This window comes from Rana temporaria, chromosome 3 (assembly GCF_905171775.1).
Source record: "Rana temporaria chromosome 3, aRanTem1.1, whole genome shotgun sequence".
NCBI classification, from domain to species: domain Eukaryota; kingdom Metazoa; phylum Chordata; class Amphibia; order Anura; family Ranidae; genus Rana; species Rana temporaria.
Genome location: NC_053491.1, coordinates 245,780,289 through 245,803,855, shown reverse-complemented (window position 1 = coordinate 245,803,855; position 23,567 = coordinate 245,780,289).

Sequence of the window (23,567 nt, the reverse complement as noted above, 5' to 3'; positions counted from 1 at the left end):
TCACTTGCCTATATTTTGATCTCCTTTTACAAAACCTGTTTATTAGATTTTGTCCTCTCCATTAGCGCTGCACATATCCCACTTCCAATTCATTATAAAGCGTGAGCTGGAGTTTGTCTTGAATTTGTTTAGTGTATTTAAATCTGCTAATACATACACTACCTTCCCCCCCAACTAAAAATGTTGCTGCCTGCTGTGCCTCCTGTCCTCATTTCTCCAAAGTGGTGTCTCACTAATACCAGAGGTGTGTTACTGGTGAGATCAATGGGTAAAAACTGGTGGAAAAAAAGCCAAAGAAAAAGAAAAAAAGATTCAACCACCACATCTAAGGTTTGCTAGGCTGCAATATATGACATTTTTGGTTTTGGGTTTAATACCGCATTAAAGACTATCCCAGCTCCCAACTTTGGACATATATAGCAATAAACTGAATACAGGTACACTTTGAAGGTAGATTATTCTTCTTAAAGGCAATTTTATTTTTTTTGGATAGAATGGAGAGAAATTAGAACACCTGTCAGGTTTCTGTTGCCCCCCTGTGCCCCCGTTCACCCTCTGAATTTTACCTGGTGACTCTTATCAAGTGATAGAAAATCACACATTTTGTAAATGGAATAGGAATAGTGGGGGAAATCCTTATATGGGGACAACAGTCACAACCAGGGATTCTCTTACTTTGTAGGAATTTCCACTCACATCCTGGTTTGGCTATCAAGCAGGAATTGAACAGAGATCTCCCTAATGGGACAAAGATGGCAAAAAAAATCTGACGGGTTAAAACCCTACATTACTTTATTCATAATGAAAATTAAGTTCTACTTTAAAGGTACAGCTAAACACCAAGGGTCAGATTTAGGTACTTGCGCTGCGGCGTAACGTATCTCATTTACGTTACACCGCCGCAAGTTTTAAGCGCAAGTGCTTGATTCACAAAGCACTTGCCTGTAAACTTGCGTCGGCGTAGCGTAAATCCGTCCGGTGCAAGCCCGCCTAATTCAAATGGGGCGTGTATCATTTAAATTAGGCGCGTTCCCGCGCCGAACGTTCTGCGCATGCTCCGTTTGAAAATTTCCCACCGTGCTTTGCGCGAAATTACGGCGCCCCGACGTGTTTTTTGAACGGCGACGTGCGTTTCGTCCTTTCGTATTCCCAGACGTCTTACGCAAAAAAAATTAAAATTCGACGCGGGAACGACGGCCATACTTTAACACGGCTGGTCTAATTTCACACCACCTAAATAGCAGCCGTAACTTTGCGACGGGAAAAGCCGACTAGCAACGACGTAAGAGAATGCGACGAACGCGCGTACCTTCGTGGATCGCCGTAAACAGCTAATTTGCATACCCGACGCGGAAAACGACGAGAATTCCACCCAGCGGGCGCCGAAGAATTACACCTACGATCCGAAGGCGTACGAAGCCGTACGCCTGTCGGATCGATGCCAAAAGCCGTCGTATCTTGGTTTGAGAATTCCAAATCAGGATACGACGTGGCAAATTTGAAAGTACACCGGAGTATCAGCAGTTACTCCGGCATAGTTTTTCTGTGAATCTGGCCCCAAAGGCTCAAGCTAGCTCAAGGGAGCTAGGGAGCTATAGACCGCCTATGTGTATCTGCACCAAATCCAACAAAGCAAAAATATCAGCTGCCCATATCAAGTTAACTAATAACCAACATTGACAACTCAGAAGTATAATAGCTTCAAAACCCTTCTCTACCTTTTCCAAAGCTACAAAATAACCAAAGTTCCACCTTAAGTGGCTGATTTTGTCTGGTGTAATCATAGGAACAAATAATTATTCAATAAATAAATCTTTGGATAATTTGTGGGAGCCAGAAAAGTCTACACATTTTTGGGCTACTTTGGAAAGTAACATTTTATGTACTGCTGTTTGACTTGTTTTATTCTGCCATCTTGTGGCAATTAGAGTGAGCTGCACTGAATGAATTTTTATATTTACATGGTTGGCTGATGCAGGGACATTTTTACACTGGGGTGACCTATTACTTCATATGACAGATTTGACAGTCAGGAAACTTATTTCCAAATACTTCTCTAATTGCAACAATGTAGTAGTAAAGTGCATCTGTGGTAATCTATAAAATTAGTTATTAGATATATTGACCTATGCTTTGTAGCTGCTTTTTGTGCTAGAATACGATACCAGGTCCGTACTCCTAAAATTAAGGCATACATAAAAAACACTCATAATAAATAATGGACAGCGCAGTGGCTTAGTGGTTAGCATTTCTATCTTGCAGCACTAGGGTTCCTGGTTTGAATCCCAGCCTGGACAATATCTGCTTGGAGTTTGCATAATATCCCTGTGCTTGTGTGGGTTTCCTCTGCATACTCCTAGAAATGCTAAAGTGCAATATGTAAAGTGTCACGTGAATTGTTGGTGCTAAACAAAATGCATGTAAAGAACCTATAAAGTAACTGCAAAGTAAAGAAACTACAAATATGTGAAAGGTATTTATTCCATCCAAATTAGGTTAGTGAGGAAAGTGCTATTATACAATAAAGTGCAATCAGTAGTGTAAAAAACATACAGTATATAGCCAGGTGCTGGACTACAGAAACAAGAAGAAGGAGACATTTCTCTCTCTAGCAATCAGTTTATTTTAACCACTTAAGACCCGGACCATTATGCAGGTTAAGGACCTTGCCCCTTTTTGCGATTCGACACTGCGTCGCTTTAACTGACAATTGCGTGGTCGTGCGACGTGGATCCCAAACAAAATTGGCGTCCTTTTTTCCCCACAAATAGAGCTTTCTTTTGGTGGTATTTATTCACCTCTGCGGTTTTTATTTGTTGCGCTATAAACAAAAATAGAGCGACAATTTTGGAAAAAAATCAATATTTTTTACTTTTTGCTATAATAAATATTCCTGAAGACGGTTTAACTGAAACGTGACGTCGAGGCGGTATCCGAGCGCACACGCATAGCCACGCACTTCCGGTCTCACTGGTTGATGGACAACTAGCGGTGGAACGCACGCTAGTGGACCAGGACGCGGCCATCTCTTATCTTGTCTTACTATCCCCACCACCTACAGCCTCAGTGCCGGGAACGGGCACCAGCAACAGTAAGAGGCCATTTGGCATTGTAATTTTAACTTTTGTATATTAAATGGTTTTACACTATGGTGGTATCTCTTCTCCTTTCTTGGTACACCATTTGCTGCAATCGCTGACATTGGAATCCAATGAGACCCTGCTGATCCTCATTTAAAACAAGCCTGATCGACCATATTTTAAGTAATCTGGTCAACACCGTGTGGTAAGGAGCCATCCATTATTATTCTGGTGACCTATAGGTGAAGGCGGATCACTTCTATCTCGCACTTTGGCTATTTTGAAGATTCACAAGCACTTTAGCATTTGCACTTTTCCCTGCGATTTGGGATTGGATTATTTGCATTTTGCACCTGGACTTGATACAACACTGGATCCATTTTGCACTTAACTATTTATTTGCTGGACATTCTTTTAAATTTTTTTTTTTTTTTTTTTATATATTTTATTTATTTTCCACAGCATTTGGCACTATTGTACTTATAGAGTTTAGACTATAATCTGTTTGGTTTTTCACATAGATTTGGGTACACAGTTACACTGTGTACTACTCAAACGCACATTGTGACACGCATCCACTATTTTGATATAGCGCCCCTCACCTCACTATACAATATATGCAAGTCAGTCACCTGATTTTATTTGGGAGCAGCTTCACTCAGTTAGTCACTTGATTTATCAAGTATATAATTTAGTGTAATTCATTTGGCGCGAGATTTCTTTTTCCTGTATATAATAAATATCCCCCAAAAATATCAAAAAGTTTTTTTTCTTCAGTTTAGGCCGATACGTATCCTTCTACCTATTTTTGGTAAAAAAAATCGCAATAAGCGCGTATCGATTGGTTTGCGTAAAAAATGTATAGCGTTTACAAAATAGGGGATAGTTTTATAGCATTTTTATTAATATTGTTTCTTACTACTAATGGCGGCGATCAGCGTTTTTTTTTTTTCGTGACTGCGACATTATGGCGGACACATTGGACAATTTTGACACATTTTTGGGACCATTGTCATTTTCACAGCGAAAAGTGCTATAAAAATGCACTGATTACTGTGAAAATGACAATTGCAGTTTAGGAGTTAACCACTAGGGGGGCACTGTAGGGGTTAAGTGTGACCTCCTATGTGTTTCTAACTGTAGGGGGGCAGGGCTGGACGTGTGACATCAGTGATCGTCTTTCCCTATATCAGGGAACAGACGATCGCTGACATTGCCACAATGAAGAACGGGGAAGGTGTGTTTACACACACCTCTCCCTGTTCTTCAGCTCCGGTGACCGATCGCGGGACACCGGCTAAGATCGGGTCCATGGGTCCCATGGGCGCCGTCACGGAGCTTCGGGCCGTGTAGCGAGCGCGATGGCGGCGCGCGCATGACCCCGCAGCTGGGCACTTAAAGAGGACGTACAGGTACATACTTGTGCCCAGCCGTGCCATTCTGCTGATGTATATCGGAGTGAAGGGGTCCTTAAGTGGTTAACATTCTGCTGTTATGCTGAATATTGTGTTGCCCTATCCCCTCCAGTCAACAGAGGGAGAACTATAGCCAGGAAAGCCTATGGATTGCAGTGCATAATGCTGAGGATCATAGGAATTGTAATCTGAAACATCAATCATGAATGGGATTTATGGATCATTTCAATTCAATTTCTATAGGACATTGAGGAGGAAGGTGCATGTCACGATTAGGGGTCAGGCACAAAGACTATAGCAGCAGCAGGATTACCACCGATAAGCAGGATAGGTACACAGGCAGCCACCCTGGCGGATGATGCAGGCTCATCTGAGGTGCAGAGTCTAAGTACCAACTGGTGTTCACCAGAGTTCCTGATGGTGGAGATGGATTTTGCTGCATGTTAATACCAGGTAGCAGTCCTCAGGATTACCCCACCAGGAGGTGAGCAAGCCAGGATTCAGTAGCAGATAAGCAGGTAAGGATCAAACAGAAGCATAGTCAGTAAACAAGCCAAAGGTCAGAAATGAGTACAGTAAAACCTTGGTTTGTGAGCATAATTCGTTCCAGAAACATGCTTATAATCCAAAGCACTTGTATATCACAGCATTTTTTTTACAGGGTATAAAAAGAGAAGAGGCGCACCTCTTATGCCGCGTACACACGATCAGTTCGTCTGATGAAAACGGTCTGATGGACCGTTTTCATCAGACGAACTGATCGTGTGTGGGCCCCATCGGTTTTTTATCCATCGGTAAAAAAACGTAGAACTTGTTTTAAAATTATCTGATGGCTAAAAAACCGATAGAAAAAAACGATCGTCCGTGGGCACGTCCATCGGTTAAAAATCCACGCATGCTCAGACTGAATTAGGAGACGGGAGCGCTTGTTCTGGTAAAACTAGCGTTCGTTTTGGAGATGGCACATCTTGGGGCTGCTTTTGCTGATTTCGTATTAGTAAAAGACGATTTGCGCTTTTCAGTCTGTTACAGCGTGATGAATGTGCTTACTCCAATATGAACGCTAGTTTTACCAGAACGAGCGCTCCCATCTCATAACTTGCTTGTGAGTATGCATGGTTTTTTTTCACGTTGTTAAAGCCCACACACGACCATTTTTTACAACCTTAAAAACGACAAAGTTAAAAACATTGTAAAAAAATAGTGCATGTTCGAAATTTTTAATGCCCATTTTTTAGATCGTGAAAAATGCTCTGGAGCCCACACACGATCGTTTTTAATGACATAAAAAAACGTCATTTTTTAGAACCCGAAAAATGGTCGTGTGTACGCGGCATTGGAACTAAAGCTGAGCAAAAGCTTTTCAAAGATTTTGAAGTAAATTGTACTCCTCTATCAGACGCCACATCAAAGTTTTCTTTGTCTGAATTTCTCACTTCCTGTTCCTCCTCAGAAAGCTGTTCAGTAAGCTGTTCTGGCTGACTAACCACAGCTCAGATGATGGGGGAAAGTTTACTGAGGAGAAACAGGAGGTGAGAAATTCAGACAAAGAAAAAAAACATTTAGAAGGGAAATCGAAAGAAAAAGGTAAGTGAACCAACAATGCACTAGCTTAAAGGAACCTATTTAGAAAATAAACCTTTACAACCCCTTTAAGAGATTTAAATCTACCACAAAGTCCATAGAAATTGATCCCCATGATCTTGATGGAACAGAGAGGGGCTGGAGCAACTCCAAAGGAGAAGCTTGGGGAGTCTTATTGCGTGCACAGGTCAGGCACGAGGCCACATAGTGTTTGGCATTTTTTTTATAGCCAGACCACCAAAAGGAATAGAAAAGATGAGAATATCATCCAGATAAGCAATCACAAACTGGTCCAATAGATCTCACAAAGCATCACTGATGATGTGTTAGAAAGTTACAGGAGCGTTGCAGAGGCCAAGAGGCATAACCAGGGACTCAAAATGCCCATATTTGGTTTTCCATTCATCTCCTAGACATATGCGAATGAGGTTATATGCCCCCCATAAGTTTAGTTTTGTAAAGACTTTGGCAGAGTAGAGTCTTTCCAACATTTTAGAGATTAAAGGAAGTGTATAACAGTTTTTAATAGTGATTTTATTCAAGTCCCTGTAGTAAATGTATAGACGCAAGGTGGAATCTTTATTTTCAACAAAGGACAGGGCTGCCCCTGCAGGAGACTTTGAGGGTCTAATGAAGCCCTTTTCTAAATTCTCATCAAGCCTCTAGCTGAGTAACTTTAATTCAGGTTCTGACAAATTGAAAAGGCGACCAGCGATATTTCAGGCCCTAGGAGCATGTCAATGGGACAATCATATGGGCGATGAGGAGGTAACTGATTGGCATTCTTCTTATCCAGATATCCTAGAACTACTGATATTGTAGGGTCAGGTTGTCATTTGACTTCGTAGTAACCACATCCACCTGTTATTACTTGACCGATGAAGAACTTGTTTGACAAAGTCCTCTACAGTATTTCTCGCAATAGGGGGGGCATAAAAAAATGTAATCGTGCTTCCAAGCTGATAGAGGAATTATGGGTGGAAAACCAAGGAATGCCTAAGACAGGGACCATGAATTGTTATGGGTGGTGGCGGATATTTGTGGCCTGTCATGAGGAATTCGAACCAAACATGGTCTACTGGTCACATGTGTTAAATTCCTCCGAGATCCATGCCTCATTCATTTTTAGAAATGTGAGGTAGTCAACACTGTCGTGAGCCAGGCGAGTGCGCTTATCGGTCACGACCCCCCCCTGCTGAGCTGAACGTCCTTTCAGACAGGACACTGGACGAGGGGCAAGCCAACAGTTCCATTGCAAATTGTGCAAGCTCTGGCCACCCAGTAGTCCAGGGGTTCATCACTTCTCGGTGCATCCACATCAGCCGTTAACCCGATGTAGTCAGACACCTGTCGGTCTAGGCGTTCCCTGATGCTGGATCCGGAGGACAGCTGTCGTGGGTCGGCTGAAAGAATGATCTCATATCGTTAGTGACCAACACATCTTCAAACCGCCCTCTTATTGCAGGCGCTGTTGGATTGGTACCCGCAACTGTTTCTCTGTGAGTGGAAATTCCTCTGCCAGCGCACACATAAAGCAGAATGCAGCATTTCTCAAAGCAAGGCCTGGAAGTGCTGCATTATGATAGCCCTCTGTGATGGTGGTAAAATTTCCGCCATCTTTTGTTTGTACCGGGGGTCTAAGTACGTTGCTGGTCCTTGCCCTTTAAGCTTTTTATACGGGGGTCCCTCTTAAAACACTGGAGCATGAAGACCCCCATTTGCACTAAACTGGAAGCGGTGTAGTGGCCTGGCTCCTGCTCATCATCCAGGATAATGTTGTCCTCGTTCTCCTCCCCCCATCCACGGACAACACCCCGGATCCCAGAAAGGTTTAAAGCATGCTCTTCTTGCTCCTCCTCATCCACCCTGGCACCATCCTCCTCTGACTCCTCTTCAGACTCCCGTTGTTGACTTGTCTCAGGTGGAGTAGCCCCCCCTAGGAATTCATCCAGCATTGCGACTTCCTCATCTTCCTGCTCCTGCTCCTCGACGGCTTGATCTATGACACAACGTAATGCATGCTCCAGAAAGAAGGTGTAAGTTACAATGTCACTGATGGCGCCCTGGTTGCGACTGACCAGTTTGGTGATCTTATCAAATGGTCGCAGAAGTCTGCAGAAGTCTGCAGAAGTCTGCATGAGTCGCGCATGAGCAGCCACTGGCGCGGTGAAACAAAAACAAGCTCCCTGTCCTGTCCTGCCGCAGAGTTCGTACATGAAGACGTTAACTGCACGTTTTTGCTGGAGCAGCCTATCAAGCATATACAAGGTTGAGTTCCATCGTGTCGGGCAGTCACAAATAAGACGTCTGACGGGCAGGTTGTGTCGCCGCTAAATGTCAGCAAGGCGAGTCATGGCCGTGTAAGATCTTCTGAAATGGCCAGAGATCTTTCTGGCCTGCCGCAAGACGTCCTGGACCCCAAGGTATTTGGCAACGAATCGCTGCATGACCAAGTTCAGGACATGTGCCATGCATGGCACGTGTGTAATTTTGCCCTGTTTGAGCTCGCTCAGCAGATTGGCACTGTTGTCGCACACCACTTTCCCAACTGTCAAATTGAGTGGTGTTAGCCACTGATAAAGGACAAAAATTTAAAAACCTATTGCAGGACAATTTTATGGTGCAGTTTATTGAGGCCCCAACTAGGAATGATGCCCTGTTGGACCTGATAATCTCAAACCATGCAGAGCTTATTACTAATGTTCAGATAAAGGAACACCTGGGTAGCAGTGATCATAACATGATTTAATTTAATGTTAACTATAAGCAAGAAATACATACAGGAAATATTAAAACACTAAATTTTAAGAGAGCAAATTTTCCAAGGATGAGGGCTGCTCTCCAGGACTTGGACTGGGAGGGACTATTGGCACAGCTGAACACAGAACAGAAATGGGAATTCTTCAAAAAGACTGTGTGGAACCTCACTGCAAAGTATGTTCCCATGGGCAATAAGTTTAAAAGGCTAAAAATAAAACCTATGTGGCTCACGGTCAAAGTTAAAAAAGCTATAAACAATAAGAAAAGTAGCTTTTAAAAAATATAAAAATGAAGGAACACTAGTGTTGTTTAAATGTTACAAAGAATATAACAGGATATGCAAAAAGGAAATCAAGGATGCAAAAAGTCAAAACGAACGACAGATTGCAAAAGATAGTAGGACAAACCCCCAAAAATTCTTTAAATATATTAATAGTAAAAAGGTGAAGTCTGAGCATGTAGGCCCCTTACAAAATAATCTAGAGTGGGTGACTGGGGACAAAGAGAAGGCAAATGTATTAAATGTTTTCTTCAGCTCTGTGTATACAATGGAGCATGGGGGAGCTCATGTCCAAAATGGGGGTGGGAGTGACACAGCCTCAAATCCACAATGGCTCAAAAGTGATATGGTCCAGAAATATTTAGACAGAATAAAGGTGGATAAAGCACCTGGACCTGATGGCATCCATCCACGGATCCTAGGTGAGTTGAGCTCTGTCATTTCAAAGCCACTGTATCTAATATTTAGGGACTCATTAAAGACAGGAATAGTACCACTGGATTGGCGCAGGGCCAATGTGGTGCCCATATTTAAAAAGGGAACAAAGTCTTTACTAAGTAACTATAGACCTGTTAGTTTAACTTCTATAGTTGGGAAGATACTGGAACGTTTAATAAAAGACCACATGGATGAGTTCTTGCTGGAAAAAAAACTATTTAACCACTTCCAGACCTTAGGTGTTTTTCAGATTCGGTGTTTGCAAGACTAAAACATTTTTTTCTGCTAGAAAATTACTTAAAACCCCCAAACATTATATATTTTTTTTTCTAACACCCTAGAGAATAAAATAGTGGTCATTCCAATACTTTTTGTCACACCGTATTTGCGCAGCGGTCTTACAAGCGCACTTTTTTTGGAAAAAATTCACTTTTTTGAATTAAAAAATAAGACAACAATAAATTTGGCCCAATTGTTTTATATATTTTGAAAGATAATGTTACGCCGAGTAAAATGATGCCCAACATGTCACGCTTAAAAATTGCGCCCGCTCGTGGCATGGCGTCAAACTTTTACCCTTAAAAATCTTGATAGGCGACGTTTAAAAAATTCTACAGGTTGCATTTTTTGAGTTACAGAGTAGGCCTAAGGCTAAAATTATTGCTCTCGCTCTAACGATCGCGGCGATACCTCACTTGTGTGGTTTGAATACCGTTTTCATATGTCGGCGCTACTCGCGTATGCGTTCGCTTCTACGCGCGAGCTCGTCGGGACGGGGCGCTTTAAAAAAATTTTTTTTTTGCTTTTCGCATTTATTTTTATTTATTTTAGAATTTTTAACACTGAAAAAAAAAAAAAAAAAAATGATCACTTTTATTCCTATTACAAGGAATGTAAACATCCCTTGTAATAGAAAAAAGCATGACAGGTCCTCTTAAATATGAGATCTGGGGTCAAAAAGACCTCAGATCTCATATTTGGGCTTAAATGCAAAAAATAGAAAAAAAATAAAAAATGTCATTTTTTCAAATGACCAAAAAAAAAATTTGTCTCTTTAAGAGGCTGGGCGGGACTGACGTTTTGACGTCACTTCCGCCCAGCCGAGCTATGGGGACGGGCGAAGGAGATTTTTCCTTCAGTCTCGTCCCCGCTCACCAGCCGACAGCATCCGATCGCCTCCGCCGCTACCGACGGCTCCGGTAAGTGGCGGAGGGCGCGGGAGAGCGGCGGGAGGGGGGGGGGCCCCTCTCCTGCCACCGATAACGGCGATCTCGCGGTGAATCCGCCGCGGAGACCGCCATTATCGGATTCCAGACCGCGCACACTAAAGATGGATACCTCGGTTGTGACAGCAGCTGCTGCCGTTACCGAGATATCCGTCTTTAAAAATAGGACGTACATCGTCGTGCGCAGGTCTGGAAGTGGTTAAGCAGCAGACAACATGGATTCATGAAAGACAGAAGTTGTCAGACAAACCTGATTTCCTTTTATGAAGAGGTAAGTAAAACCCTGGACAGAGGCGTGGCTGTGGACGTGATATATTGGGATTTTGCAAAAGCGTTCGATACAGTTCCGCACACACGGCTCATGTGTAAGGTAAGGTCTACAGGATTGGATATATCAGTTTGTAAATGGATAGAAAACTGGCTGAAAGACAGAATTCAGAGAGTAGTGGTTAATGATTCTTACTCTGAATGGTCCAAGGTTATCAGTGGTGTACCCCAAGGTTCAGTGCCGGGACCCTTACTTTTCAATATATTTATAAATGATATTGGGTCTGAGATCAAAAGTAACATTTCTGTCTTTGCAGATGACACCAAGCTATGCAGTGGAATAACATCCTTGCAGGATGTCTCCAATTTACAAGCCGACCTCAATGCTCTGTCTAATTGGGCGACTAAGTGGCAGATGAGGTTTAATGTAGATAAATGTAAAGTTATGCACTTGGGGGCTAAGAATATGCATGCATCATACATACTAGGGGGAGTACAACTGGGGGGATCTGTAGTGGAGAAGGATCTGGGGGTTTTAGTTGATCATAAGCCCAATAATGGCATGCAATGCCAAGCTGCGGTTTCCAAAGTGAGCAAAGTCCTTTCTTGTATTAAGAGAGGTATGGACTCCAGAGACAGAGATATAATTTTGCCCCTGTACAAATCATTAGTAAGACCTCATCTGGAATATGCAGTTCAGTTTTGGGCACCAGTTCTCAAAAAGGACATCGGAGAACTGGAGAAAGTGCAGAGAAGGGCAACCAAACTAATAAGAGGCATGGAGGAGCTCAGCTATGAGGAAAGATTAGAGGAACTGAATTTATTCACTCTTGAGAAGAGGAGAATAAGGGGGGATATGATCAACATGTACAAATATATAAGCGGTCCATACAGTGAACTTGGTGTTGAGTTATTCACTTTACGGTCAACACTGAGGACAAGGGGGCACTCTTTACGTCTAGAGGAAAAGAGATTTCACCTCCAAATACGGAAAGGTTTTTTCACAGTAAGAGCTGTGAAAATGTGGAACAGACTCCCTCCAGAGGTGGTTCTGGCCAGCTCAGTAGATTGCTTTAAGAAAGGCCTGGATTCTTTCCTAAATGTACAGAATATAACTGAGTACTAAGATTTGTAGGTAAAGTTGATCCAGGGTAAATCCGATTGCCTCTCGGGGGATCAGGAAGGAATTTTTTCCCCTGCTGTAGCAAATTGGATCATGCTCTGCTGGGGTTTTTTGCCTTCCTCTGGATCAAATGTGGGTATGGAGTTGGGTGTATAGGATTTTACTGTGTTTTTTATTTTGTTTTTTTATTTTTTGTGGTTGAACTGGATGGACTTGTGTCTTTTTTCAACCTGACTAACTATGTAACTATGTAACTATCTGCCTGTGAACTCAAAGCTGAAAGGCGTGTAGGACTAGTGTGGCTCTTGTCTTCCAGGCACAACAGACGCAGGACAGCATGGCAACATCTCACCTGGCATGTCAAATAGGTTCTGGGGATCTTGGGCGGCGCAGCGGAAGAGAAGGTAGCATCGGAAAAGGAGGAGTCAGCCGAGGAGGAGAGGGAGGATGGAGTAGGAGGAGGAGGAGAAGAAGAGGCAGGCCTCTATGCAATCCGTAGCGGTAAATCTACATGGGTGCTAGACCACGTGTCTGTGGTCAGATGTATCTTGGCACAGACACTGTGTGCCAGAGATACATTCACTTGCCGCTGAACATGGCCATATAGCTCTGGGATGGCTTTCTGTGAGAAATATTTCCTTCCTGGGACCTTCCATTGTGGTGTTCAAATGACCACACATTTTCGAAAGGCCTCCAAGTCCACCAGTTTATATGGCAGTAGTTGGCGGGCTATCAGTTTTGACAAGCCAGCGGTCAACCATTGGGCAAGAGGGTTATCCGGCGTCATCGTTTTTTAATGATCGAACATTTGGGCCACGGAAGCCTGCCTTTTTGCAGAAAAATGTGAGGATGGCATGATGGAAGGTGGAGTGAAGGACAATTGTGAGTATAGAGGAGAAGAGGCTGGACGGTGAGAGCCTGGAGTGTGGCTTTGTGGGTTCTGATGCCGTTGCTCCCACTGGGCTCAGTGATGGGAGGCCAGGTGCCTTCTTAAGGCGGTCATCCCTAGGTGAGTGTTGGGCTTACCGTGACTTATGCGTTGACTGCAAAGGCTGCAGATGGCAACACTATTGTCAGCAGCAGACACGTTAAAAAAAGCCCACACTGCGGAGCCATGGGCCGGCGTATTGGGAGCGCCAGATGTGACCGTACATGGTTGATGGCTTGCTCCTGATACATTAGCAGTCTGGTTTGTCCCTCCTGTGCAATGTAAGTTCGGCCTGCTTCTCCTCCCTATCTGCTGGTCCATCTCTCCCCTCCTCTTCCTCTCTTGTGGGCACCCACGTGACTTCTGTAGACACGTCATCATCGTCACCTTCCCCACCACTAACATTAGAGATCTCGGAGTAGGCATCAACCTCCCTGGGCTGATCTGGGTACTGTCGTCAGACTGCTGAGTGGCGGCTGTTGCTACATCCTCTTCCTGATCCAATGCCAAGAATGGCTGCGCATCGGAAATGTCTTCTGATGGATCGGAAAATAATTCCTGTGACTCAAGCGGAGGGTATATGGTGGTGGTGGTGTTGGTGGTGAGCCACTCAACCAAGACTGGTGCGTCTTTGACGTAATCGAACGCACCTTGTGCCACTTCCCACTTTGGCTCCGGCCTGGTGCTCCTGCCCTACCCCTACCACCCCTGCGGAAGGGCCTGCCTCTTCCTCTGACTGTCATTTTTTAAATGACCCTGTGACCAAAGTCTCTAGAGAAGCACAGTATATGTGGAAGAAGGTATATAACACCCTGCTTTAATCTGTCGCTTTGGGGGGGGCACTGGTTTATCGCACCAGTTATAAAACTTTTTTTTCAGTAACTTTTGTCTCTGTGTGCAGCTGAGGTAAAGCAGAAAAACAGAAAAAAAAATCTGCAGTACCCAAATACACTATTATGAAAGTATATTTTTATATAACACCCGCTTCAATCTGTCGTATTGGGGGGCCACTGGTTTAACGCACCAGTTATAAAACTTTGTTTTCAGTAAATTTTGTCACTGTGTGTAGCAGAGGTAATGCAGCGAAAGAGGCAAAAATTCTGCAGTACCCAAATACACTATTATGAAAGTATATTTTTATATAACACCCCACTTCAATCTGTCGTTTTGGGGGGCCACTGGTTTATTGCACCAGTTATAAAACTTTTTTTAGTAACTTTTGTCTCTGTGTGTAGCTGAGGTAAAGCAGCAAAACAGAAAAAATAATTCTGCAGTACCCAAATACACTATTATGAAAGTATATTTTTATATAACACCCTGCTTCAATCTGTCGCTTTGGGGGGCCACTGGTTTATCGCACCAGTTATAAAACTTTTTTTTCAGTAACTTTTGTCTCTGTGTGCAGCTGAGGTAAAGCAGAAAAACAGAAAAAAAAATCTGCAGTACCCAAATACACTATTATGAAAGTATATTTTTATATAACACCCGCTTCAATCTGTCGTATTGGGGGGCCACTGGTTTATCGCACCAGTTATAAAACTTTGTTTTCAGTAAATTTTGTCACTGTGTGTAGCAGAGGTAATGCAGCGAAAGAGGCAAAAATTCTGCAGTACCCAAATACACTATTATGAAAGTATATTTTTATATAACACCCCGCTTCAATCTGTCGTTTTGGGGGGCCACTGGTTTATTGCACCAGTTATAAAACTTTTTTAGTAACTTTTGTCTCTGTGTGTAGCTGAGGTAAAGCAGCAAAACAGAAAAAATAATTCTGCAGTACCCAAATACACTATTATGAAAGTATATTTTTATATAACACCCTGCTTCAATCTGTCGCTTTGGGGGGCCACTGGTTTATCGCACCAGTTATAAAACTTTTTTTGCAGTAAATTTTGGCACTGTGTGTAGCAGAGGTAACGCAGCGAAAGAGGCAATAATTCTGCAGTACCCAAATACACTATTATGAAAGTATATTTTTATATAACACCCCGCTTCAATCTGTTGTTTTGGGGGGCCACTGGTTTATCGCACCAGTTATAAAACTTTTTTCCAGTAACGTTTGTCACTGTGTGTAGCAGAGGTAACGCAGCAAAACAGAAAAGAAAATTCTGCAGTACCCAAATACACTATTATAAAAGTATATTTTTATATAACACCCCGCTTCAATCTGTCGTTTTGGGGGGCCACTGGTTTATCGCACCAGTTATAAAAAAAAATTTCCAGTAACGTTTGTCACTGTGTGTAGTAGAGGTAATGCAGCAAAACAGAAAAGAAAATTCTGCAGTACCCAAATACACCACCAGTCACAATGCTGCACAATACAAATCCACTATAATATGCTTTATATATTAGAAAGTATATTATAAGTGTATTACACCCCTATATACTGCACACCAAACAATAGTACACCTATATCAGTCCTTAAAAAGACTTTTGTGGACCTGTTAGCTAACGATTTGTGTCACTACAGTCTATCCCTGCTCCACACAGCAACCTCTCCCTACACCAGGGGTGCCCAACCAGTGGCCCGGGGGCCACATGTGGCCCGCAGAGCCCTCTGATGTGGCCTGCGACCTCCTGCTCTGGAATAGTGGGTTGGAATAAGCCGCTGCTTCATGTATACCGCCAACTCTTGTCACAGATGGCATGATACCAAATGCACTCTGCCTGGGACAGCAACAGCTGGTGATACTTGGATGGAAGACTGTTATTAAAGGTACGTTTAATACTAAAATCACAGTGTATATATGGGCATATCTGTTCTGCAGTGGTTACTGGGCTGCTTTTAAACTGATTTGCAGGTGCAGCACAGAACACCTGTGGGTTACCTGCGCTGAGCCATAGAATTCTGTTATTACCTGTGGGTTGGTACACTTCAGAAAAAGCACCACACCTGCAGGATATAATAGAAGTCTATGGCAAAGTGCAGCTAACCCGCAGGAAAGCCACAGGTACACTGAGTTACACCCTCAGTGTGGGTATACTGCAGTGCATCGGTGTGAAAGCAGCCTTAGGCCCACTTGACACAATCAGTCTGACCCAATTTGACCCTTTGTTCACCTCTATTGAGCCACAGATGTAAACAGACTTGTGCCCGTTTACACACACCTACCTCTAATTCGATCCACAAAAAAATAACAGAAGGGGGGGTCGATCTGTCCCCTTCCATCTGGGAAGATTGGATTGGAGGGCCAATAGAGTAGAGTGGGCTGTGACCCTGTCTGCTCTGCATATGCGGAATGGATATGGGCCTGTGTTCTGCCTACCCTGCTCATTGTGGCCCGCGACCGGTTACCAAGTCGCTTAAGTGGCCCTCACTCTTCAAAAGGTTGGGCACCCCTGCCCTACACTGACAAAAAGCAGAATGTATCACACCAGTTATAAAACTTTTTTTTCCAGTATCGTTTGTCACTGTGTGTAGCAAGAGGTAAAGCAGCAAAACAGAGAAAAAAAATCTGCAGTACCCAAATACACCAGTCACAATGCTGTACAGTGCACAATACAAATCCACTATAATATGCTTTCTATGTTAGAAAGTATATTATAAGTGTATTACACCCCTATATACTGCACACCAAACAATAGTACACCTATACCAGTGCTCCACACAGAAACCTCTCCCTACACTGACAAAAAGCAGAATGTAAAATGGCCACCAGATCAGGTCTATTTATAAGGTAGGCACATTCCATGTGCTGAAATGTCTCAATTGGCTGTCCTGTACCACCTGATGGATGTGTCATGGGTCAAAGTTCTTTTCAATGAAAAATTGCCGAGGGGCGCGAATATCTCCAGATGTCCGCCTGTTCGGCAAACCGCGAACGAGCAAAGTTTGCCGTGAACCGACCGCTGGGCAAACCGCCAGGCCATCTCTACTCGAGATTATTGAGTTTCTACTCTGGCAAGCCCATCTTTTACCTATTCAGAAAGCCTTTGGCTGAACTAACTTCTTTTGCAGTGCAGTGTTCTGTGACAGACCTAGCCAGGACAGAGGCTTTTGGAGAAGACTGAATGCTAGCCTCTTGCCTTCCGATCATGGGCCATGGATTTTAAGGGAACAATATTCTTTGCAAGGTTTATGCCTGGGGACCTTGAAGTAATGTTACTTTGGATTCAAGTCCATGTCCCCCCAAAACACACAGACTCTGGGAACCCTATATATGCCATATTAGTGTAGCATTACCCCCATTGGAGCTGCTGGATTTTTGGGCGGCGTGTTACCTTGTGGCTCCTCCGAATTCTCTAGGGGTGAGTGATGCGTATGTGCATAAACAGAAGTAAAGGAATGTCCACAGCAGGTGCTCTTTTGCTGTGCTCTTTATTACCCAGACGGGTAAAAACAATAAACTTGCGGTGAGGAAAGTAAAGTTGAAAGGAGGAAGGATAGCAGATTCAGGCGTAATGATAGGAAACAGTCCTGCTCCCAAACGTAACACTTCTCTTCACCACTACCGCCGGAGTGGGTTTAGTGTACCCGGACAGGCCTCTCTTACTGACCTGGCAGCCGGAGTATCATTCGGACAATCATAGGAATAAGTCTCTGCCACAGACCCTCCTTGGTGAACTTGAACTTGGGAGAAAGTCTCTGCCACAGACCCCTCTCAATGAGCCTCAGAAGATACCTCTGCCACAGGTCCCCTCTGGGTAGAATTTTTGGAGATATGCCTCCTTGGTTGAGTTATGTCTGGATCTCCTTCAACTTGTCGCCCAGGTACCGACTGACAGGTGATTAGTCCCGCAGTGTCTGGCTACCTGTGATCCCCGGTGGTCTCGTCCAAGCCCTATTGGACCACCAGCCTCTCAATGGCGCTCCTCAGACCGACTCCCCACCGAACAGCACACAGCTTTGGGATCTTCAAAAGAGGGAACCCAGTCGCTCAGTGGATCCCCATCACTGGTTCAGATGCTCCGGGCCAACATGGACCCAGAACCAGGAACACCACATGGCACGCATGCCCCCGGCCAGGTAGGCCATAGCGCCGGGGCGCCTGGATGGGCCACTCTAAAGGTGGGTGCCACACTGGACGAAGAAGACCCAGAACAATGGCGTCTGTCCCATAAATACCCCTCCCCAGCATGCACAGCGAGGACAAACCCTTGTGATTGGCTGCTGGGAAAAGCACCCTAACCTCGACTCCACTGCTGCCACCTGCAGCACCGGGGTTTGAAGAACACCCCAGCACAGCAGAATGGGCTCACAGCACAGCCAAGCTGAGACAGAGACCGCATTTTGCCACTAACAATCAGGATCAGAGTCTAACTATACTCTGATCCATACTGCTAACCTCTGCCCAGCACTGATAGCATCTTCTGGGTTCCACGGACAGGAGATGGTGAACCTCTATCCCCAGACACCAGTTGCAGAGACAGGGGATTTGGTAGACTGTTCTGCTGAGGAAGAACAACCTGATGAGCCTCCAGCAGAAGGGCTAATATCAGGGCCAAACTTCAGTGTGCTCTGCCCAGCACCAACAGCAGTATCTGTGGAGTTCCAGGGAGCTGGGGTAGTCGGCTCATCTCTCCAGCCACAGATTACAGAATGTTTGGACTTAATGGACTGTTCAGAGGATGTTATAAATTATGCATCACCTGATCAAGTACTGGCAGCAGGACAGAGTTCTGCAGACCCCTGCTCTACACCCGTGGCAGTTTCGGAGGCCCAAAGTGAGAAGGTGATGGTTCCTCTTTTCCAGTGGATTTCAGAGATGCAGGGAGAAGAAGCAGTAATTTTCCCTCCCAACAAGTGTGCGTGCACCTGGGAGACAATACCAACGAAAGGGAGTTCCAACAGCAGAATAATGACATCAACCCAGCTGAAGTGTTGGCAACCGGGCAGAGTGCTACCAACCTCTGCCCAGCACTGGCAACAACTACAGCGTTCCAGGAAGCCGGGCCAGTCGGCCTCCCTCCCCAACAGTTAGCCGGAGCAGATGGTGTGGGGTTTCCAGCAGAAGGGCTGGCAACAGGGCAGAGTGCTGCTGGCCTCTACCCTCAACTAACAGAGGACGGGGCTTCAGTCCCCATCTGTATACCCCAGGGATTCTGGGCAGTCGGGCCAGATCCCCAACAGCATAACAGAGTGAGCCCAATCACCCTGTCTTCTCTCCAGTGGCTGAAAAGACTCCAGGAAGAAGGGCCAGTCCAGGCCTCTCCCCAGCGGCGAAAATGTTCTCTGAGAGAGGTAGAGGATGGCTGGGTGAGTAATGCTCTGTTTGGGACAATTTATTTGGGGTACGGTGTGGATACCGGCATTGGGGGACTGGAACTACTGACTAACTTCAGGGTCAACCTGTCTGGGGTCTCCTCCTGTGTTAGTCTCCTGCCGAAAGGGGAGATGTGTGACAGACCTAGCTGGGACAGAGGCTTTTTGAGAGGACTGAATGCTAGCCTCTTGCCTTCCGATCATGGGCCATGGATTTTAAGGCATCAATACTCTTTGCGAGGTGTATGTCCGGGGACCTTGAAGTAATGTTACTTCAGATTCAAGTCCATGTCCCCCCAAAACACACAGACTCTGGGAACCCTTTATATGGCATATTAGAAAGACTGACTGATTCATACTGTAAGGAGATGCTGATGTAATCAACTCCAGCCACCTGTCTGTCTGCTGTCTGTTATAATGTAAATGTAAATTCAGCTGTGTACTCACTACTCAGCAATAGAGCCTTTACCCTGCCCCAAACTATGCAAGTTTGTTTCAGCAATAGCGCAGCAGTTGGGATCATCAAAAATCTGAACTTTGGTCACAAAAGTCTCAAAACTAGGGGCAATGTCTTGTTCTAAATAAGGGGAGGCTACAGCTTCCCCAGACAGGAGGTTGATAATAAACATAACCTTCAGATTTTTGGAAGTGAAAGGAGCAGGTTGCATTTGGAAATATATGCAACAATGCTTAAGGAAACCTCTGTAATGGCTTAGGTGGGTGGAGCTTATGGACGTTAGCATCATCTCGGGAACATACTGTAGGTCCAGCAATTGTTTCTGCAGATCATAGATTTCCTTATGTTGCCCTGGAATGTGATTTAACTAGGCTTGCCACCCATATGCATGCACAAGAAGGGGTTGTGAATGACAATCTCACCTCTGGTGAGCGTAAATCTTTACTCAGACTCAGGGCCGTTTGAAGGAATTTGGGGGCCCCATGCCCCTCCCCTGCGCGGGCAAAGCCTACGTTAGTGATACACTAATATTTTACACCCATGTTCTTACTCCCCCACCTCCCTAGTCCCTATGTTTTTCTATTCTCACCTCCCCTTTTTTCCTGTAGGCTGCCGCTGTAGCTTGGCCGAGCTCCTCTTCCTCCTGTCAGTCTGGTGTTCTATCATTATGGGTCCCCAGTCCCGGGCCAGGCCGGGTACCGTGGGGTACAGGAGATTTTGTTTCCTGTGTTCCCAGCCGGACTGAAAGGAGGTGAGCACTCACTGTGCACTTCCTGTCAGGACTTACAGGACTCCAGGAGGATGGAAGAGGAGCTCGGCCACGCTACAGCCTGGGAAAGGGAAGTTGGGGGCCCCAGGCCAGCTCGGGGCCCCAAGCAATTGTTTGTTTTGCCTGTCCTGTAGCGACGGGCCTGCTCAGACTCAGTAAAGATACTGGGCTAGATTCAGAAAGATAAGCGTATCTTTCTGCGGGCGTAACGTATCTCAGGTAAATTAGGGCGCAAGTTCCGTATTCAGAAAGAACTTGCGCCCTAAGTTACGGCGGCGTAACGTATGTGGGCCGTCATAAGCCCGCCTAATTCAAATGCGCCGTTCGTGAAAGAATCCCAGTGCGCATGCTCGAAATTCCGCCGCAAATCGTCATTGCTTTCAACGTGAACGTAAATTACGTCCAGCCCTATTCGAGAACGGCTTACGCAAACAACGTAAAAAAAAAATTAAATTTGACGCGGGAACGACGTCCATACTTAACATAGGATACGCCTCATATAGCAGGGGTAACTTTACGCCGGAAAAAGCCTAACGTAAAATACTTAAAAAATTGCGCCGGGCGGACGTACGTTTCTGAATCGGTGTAACTACCTAATTTGCGTATTCCTCGCGGAAATATACGGAAGCGCCACCTAGCGGCCAGTGTAAATATGCAGCCTAAGATACGACGGTGTAAGACACTTACGCCGGTCGAATCCTAGGGAAATCTATGCGTAACTGATTCTATGAATCAGTCGCATAGATACGATGCCGCAACTCAGCGATACGCCGTCGTATCTCGTACCTGAATCTAGCCCATAGACATTATAATCAGAAACTCTGATAAAGGGGGACTGATTGTAGTACAGAATGCATCAGCTTACAGAGATGAGGCATTGAGGCAATTATCAGGTGGTGCCACATATGAGGTGTTGAAAACTGACCCACTAAATCAGGGGTGCCCAACCTTTTGAAGAGCGAGGGCCACTTAAGCGACTTGGTAACCGGTCGCGGGCCACAATGAGCAGGGCGGGCAGAACAGAGGCCCATATCTACTCCGCATATGCAGAGCAGACAGGGTCGCAGCCCACTCTACTCTATTGGCCCTCCAATCCAATCTTCCCAGATGGAAGGGGGTGGATCGACCCCCCCTTCTGTTATTTTTTTGTGGATCGAATTAGAGGTAGGTGTGTGTAAACGGCCACAAGTCTGTTTACATCTGTGGCTCAATAGAGGTGAACGAAGGGTCAAATTGGGTCAGACTGATTGTGTCAAGTGGGCCTATGGCTGCTTTCACACCAATGCACTGCAGTATACCCACACTGAGGGTGTAACGCAGTGCATCTGTGGCTTTCCTGCGGGTTAGCTGCACTTTGCCATAGACTTCTATTATATTGTGCAGGTGTGGTGCTTTTTCTGAAGTGTACCAACCCACAGGTAATAACAGAATTCTATGGCTCAGTGCAGGTAACCCACAGGTGTTCTGCGCTGCACCTGCAAATCAGTTTAAAAGCAGCCCAGTAACCACTGCAGAACAGATATGCCCATATATACACTGTGATTTTAGTATTAAACGTACCTTTAATAACAGTCTTCCATCCAAGTATCACCAGCTGTTGCTGTCCCAGGCAGAGTGCATTTGGTATCATGCCATCTGTGACAAGAGTTGGCGCTATACATGAAGCATCGGCTTATGCCAACCCACTATTCCAGAACAGGAGGTCGCAGGCCACATCAGAGGGCTCCGTGGGCCACATGTGGTCCCCGGGCCACTGGTTGGGCACCCCTGCACCATGGGTGTAGGAACCCTTACAAATCTGGGGGGGACAGCATTTTTACTCGCCAGGTATATTCGTATCTCAAGCCAATAAATCAAACTATTAAAGCAATCCAGAGAGGGTAATGCGAAGAGTGGCTGCGTTTGATGGGCACAGTGGCTGTGTGTAATTGGCACAGTGGATGCATTTGGGCACAGTGGTGACAATTGGTGGGCACAGTGGCTGCGTTTGATGGGCACAGTGGCTGCATGTGATGGCACAGTGGCTGCATGTGATGGCACAGTGGTTGCATGTGATGGCACAGTGGCTGCGTGTGATGAGCACAGTGGCTGCGTGTGATGAGCACAGTGGCGACAATTGATGGGCACAGTGGCTACTACGTTTGATGGGCACAGTGGCTGCATGTGATGGCACAGTGGCTGCATGTGATGAGCACAGTGGCGACAATTGATGGGCACAGTGGCTGCATGTGATGGCACAGTGACTGCGTGTGATAAGCACAGTGGCGACAATTGATGGGCACAGTGGCTGCATGTGATGGCACACTGACTGAGTTTGGTGGCACAGTGAGGCTGCAATTAATGTTTTTTTTTCTTTAGTCAGAGAAGGCAAGCTCAAAATAACAAACATTTTTTTAAACTGCTATTTTGTATTTAAAAAATTATGGTCACCTCAGGCTGAGGTGACCATAATTTTTTTAATAAAAAATAGCAGTTTAAAAAAATGTTTGTTATTTTGAGCTTGCCTTCTCTGACTAAAGAAAAAAAAAAACATTGAGGTCCTCAGCTCAGTCCAACACCCCCCCTCCTCCCTCCTCCCCAATACACAATACTTTCTTACTTTTTATCGGTGCTAGAGGAAGCATGCGGCTGCCGTAGAGAGCACTGATCATAGAGGTGCCTGCGCAGTTCTTACAGGAACCATATTGGCAGATCACCGGCCCTGTGTACACTCCATGCATCTACAGGAATGGAGTAGGGTGCAGACACCGGTATCCCAAGTTACATCATCGGTGGTCACAGAGAGGACAGAAGATGGCTTCAATGCTGTATGTGTGATAGTATGATGTCATAGAAAATGCACCACAGACTGACTGGATTTATTAAACTAAAATCATTTGTAACTCCTCACAGATTGTATGTTAATACTAAAAGTTTACATTGAAGTTACTACAAAAGGCAGAATTATCCTCCCAGCTTCCACATGCTGCAGGCATTACAGATAAGAGGTGTGTCATGACTAGTCATTTCTATCAGGCATGCTCTTTTCTCTGGTCACT